This window comes from Atta colombica, unplaced genomic scaffold (genome assembly GCF_001594045.1).
Source record: "Atta colombica isolate Treedump-2 unplaced genomic scaffold, Acol1.0 scaffold26, whole genome shotgun sequence".
Lineage (NCBI taxonomy): Eukaryota > Metazoa > Arthropoda > Insecta > Hymenoptera > Formicidae > Atta > Atta colombica.
The window spans coordinates 45,579-50,064 of record NW_017259359.1 but is presented as its reverse complement, the minus strand read 5'-3'; positions in this window follow the sequence as shown (position 1 = coordinate 50,064).

Genomic DNA, 4,486 nt, shown 5'->3' with positions numbered 1-4,486 from the left:
CAACCAGAAATTTTTTTCAGTGTTGCATTTCATCATCATGCACTTTGTGCAAATTTATTGTTAACACAAATTTTATGTATTATGCAAATTTTATTATTAACAAATTTGTATATATTAAAGATAACGTAAAAGAAAATTAAAATGTTTATATTTTTAACTAAGTAAGAGGAGCATTATTCCGATAAAAAATAGATATTGGAATAATATTTCTATATGTACTTTAAATACATTTATCTTAGATATGTAACTGCGCACCGATTACTTTCCATATCTGAAATAAATGTATTTAAAGTATGTATAGAAATATTATTTTATTGTAACATCTAACTTTGATCGTAATTAACTTCTCTTATAGATGACTTCTCTTATAGATAATGTTCATATAAAAGATGGCTATTTTAATATTTAATAGTGAAGACAATGCACACATATTATGTATTATATAATGGCTAATAAAAATTTATATTCACTCTGAATAAAACAATGAGAGAGTTATAAATAGTGCAAAATTACAAATTTTGAATGTTAAATTCCGACGTATCAGCTGATTTAAAATCAGATCATACAGCGATATTCACAAACCTGTTATGTTGGTATGACATTCATCATGTGACAACTTTTCAGATGTGTTAATTATTGTAAGAAATTCTCGGTTCTCTCTATTCTAACCAATCAACAAGCTTGAAAAATTTGTACGACAAATATAATATCAGTCTTAAGTTGCAATAACTGCTGCAAAATATCTGATTACGACGATGATTCATATTTTTGTTTGTGACTCAGTTCAGTTCAGTGATATTTCTATCGTAGTTAACATCTTCGAAATTCCGATAACAATAACGATTCATACATCGTGCTTTTCCTTCTATAATAAAACTTTCAGAGAAAAGACCTACATTGACGTTTTGTACAGCGAAAATATATATATTTATAATGTGAAAATTTATAATGAAAAATGTGAAAAAATAAACAATCATACAGTAATAGCTGTGAAAATACTTGTTATATATTATCCAACACATGCGCAATATTAATATTATAAGAAAAACATTTCTTATCTTTCTACCGAATGATTTAAACAAGTAAAAACAGTATATGTATATTAACAAAAACAGGAAATGGATAAATTTTCACGAATCGTCGATTCAACATAATAATGGAAATCGAGTTTTGAATTGGTTATGTAAATACTGTGTACATGCAAATACTGAACCATCCGAATATTCTTTTGTAATATTCAATTTTCAATAGGGTAACTCCGACAAATACGCTAGGATTTACGCCACAGAAGTCAGAAAAAATAGAAGGAGTGGGAATAATTTTTTCGCAATTACTCCCATGCCTTACATGCCTACTTACATGCCTTTATGTTATATTAATATTATAATGTCTTACTGTTCTTATAGTTTCTTACTGTTTATATTAATTATGTATATTATAATATATATATCTTACTCTTAATATTAATATTAATTAATGAAATTATTGTGAATTCAATCGATTTGTCATAAGTAACGCCATCATAAATTAAAGTCTATATAAAATGATTACTGTAGGCGTGTAAAAGATTTAGTGATTATTTGATACATATGTATAGTGAAATAGTAAAGCATATTGTATGGCAAAATACAAATGCTTTGCTTTCGTATTTTTTGTTTAATTTGTTATGTATATCCTACCTGTTTGGGATGTACAGCATTTTTAGCGAGCGGGATTTATAAACATTTAAAGTGCGCAGATTTCAGTGCACTAAATGCAATTATATGTATCTTATGTTATGATACTTGTAATATATGTAAGAAGATTGTAATCATTATTTATTACTTCATATATATGTTTATCATTCTTATTCCTTAATAAAACTTTATAAATACATTTTATAAATTATTGTGTTATTTTACATCTTATTTATATGCATTATTTGTAAATTTTTCATAAGTAAATTGTACATACCCATCCTTCCTGAGTAGCCATATATCCCGCTCCTATGGAATATACGACAAAAATGCAAGGATTTCAAAAAGTTTATTTTTTAATATGAAAAATAATAATTTCGGATTTCTGATATTTTTTTCATAGTAGTAGTACAAAGTTTTTACTGTTTATAATTACTGTTTATAATTACTTTAAACACAGTAATTTATAATATTTTAAACACAGTAAATAATACTTAATAAATTAAGTTTTTAATAGGTGCGGCGTATATATCGGAGTTATTTTTTTATTTTTCAAAAAAAATCAAATTTTAAAAAATTTGGAATCTTTGTATTGTTGTTTGCATGATTTACATATACGATTGCACTTCTAATATTTTTATAAATTTTGAAAAATTTGATTTCTCAAAAAGCGCGTTATTAAGATAAATTATTACAAGATGAGATGTATTGTAGCTATCTTGTGAATGAAAATAATAACACGACAATGAAAAATTTTAAATTATGCTTTTAAAGATGAGTTTTGCAGTTTCTTTGCATCTGATTGATAAAAATAGCTGCGTAGTAAAGTCCGTTCTAACATGAAACAATTCGAAAATATTCAACTTATTTATTTCTCCGTTAATCCGCAATGTATTGCTCATTATTCTTGAATTTATAAAATTTAAAAAAATCTATAATGTACGTAACGTGTATTATAGTATTTTCATATATGATATTTTTCGAGAATAAAGCTCCTATATATAATTTCACAAGTGCATACTGAAAAGAATCTTGTAATAGATACTAAATGTTAAGTACTATCAATTAAAAATTCGAGTAACGTACACAATAAAAAATAATTTTGTTTTTCTAGATATTTAATAAATATTACCAAGCATGATAATATAATCATTTGATAATACTTATTAAATATTTAGAAAATTAAATTATTTAATATTAAGTTAAAATAGATATATAAGATTAAACACACAAAGTGGAAAACGCTATATTCAATTGATGCAATTCTTCGTACTTGATAATATTTTTTGAGAATATATATATTAGGTGTACAACTTTGCTTCCGCCGTTTTCCTATAGATGGCTTTAGCGGTAAGTGATGGTCGAAATAAATAGATCATAGACATCATACAATAAACTTGGGCATCTGTCAACATAACTCATAGAAACATTAGTCGATTTGTGTCTGCATTATAAAATTATTCTCGATTGAAAATGTCAGTTTACGAACCAAATTCTCGTCATTTGCGGGAGATTTTAATTTTTTGCTTCAATATGAAGAAATCTGCGGCTGAGGCTCATTGAATGCTCTCAAATACTTATGGTGAGGCCGCTATTAGTGAAAGAACATGTCGTGAGTGATTTCAAGAACGGTGATTTTGACGTCCAAGGTCATGCTCTGTATTTGGTGGGACCAGCTCGGCGTAGTGTATTATGAACTGTTAAAACCGACTGAAACAATCACAGGCGATCGGAATCGAACGCAATTGATGCCTTTGAGCCGAGCATTGAAAGACAACGGCCGCAATACAATGAGAGACACGATAAAGTGATTTTGCAGCATGACAATGATCGACCCTATGTTGCGAAAGTGGTCAAGACATACTTGGAAACGTTGAAATGGGAAGTCTTACCCCACCCGTCGTATTCTCCAGACGTTGCTCCCTCTATCACTTATTTCGATCAATGGCACACGGCCTGGCTGATCAGCACTTCCGGTCTTATGAAGAAGTAAAAAATTGGATCGATTCGTGGATAGCCTCAAAAGATGACCAGTTTTTTCGACGCGGGATTCGTACGCTACCCGAAAGATGGGAGAAAGTAGTGACTAGCGACAATACTTTGAATCATAAATGTATAACCAGTTTTTTACAATAAAGTCTCGAATTTCGGAAAAAAAACGGCGGAAGCAAAGTTGTACACCTAATAATTTCCAGTTCTAATTTTAAAATTATACACAATTGCAAGACTGAAAAAAAATTTCGACGTGTGGTTTGCAGAATTGGATATAAATTCACACCGAAATATTTAAGCGTTAAGATTCATTTTGATTGAAAATATTAAATAGAATTTTTCTTACTTAATTAATAAAATTATTTTCGGTTATTAACCAAACATTTTATTCAAATTATTTTATTTAACATTTGATGTTATCAAATCCTTTTTTCAGTGCATAAAATTCACTATAATTTATATCATGCTTAAATAAAAAAATTATAAGCTGTAAAAAATATCCATAGAGACATCACGCTCAAGAGTGTTAAAAATATTGTAAATATGTATAATATTTATTTATTTATTTTGTTTTATTTGGTTTAATTTGTGCGCTTGAGATCGCGCGGTACATTTACTGCAGATATTACGATGGCTATGGGCTACAAGTATTTGGAAATTGGAATTAACGCTAATCCACCGAGTTACGTGAAGATCGCCCTGGAAAATCGTCGTGGACATGAACTGTCGCTGTCTCTCGAAATGTGGAAGGGCCTCTACGAGCAGTGAATGGAATATTTACAAGCTATTTGCTGCGAAATGAATACAAGGACAATGTC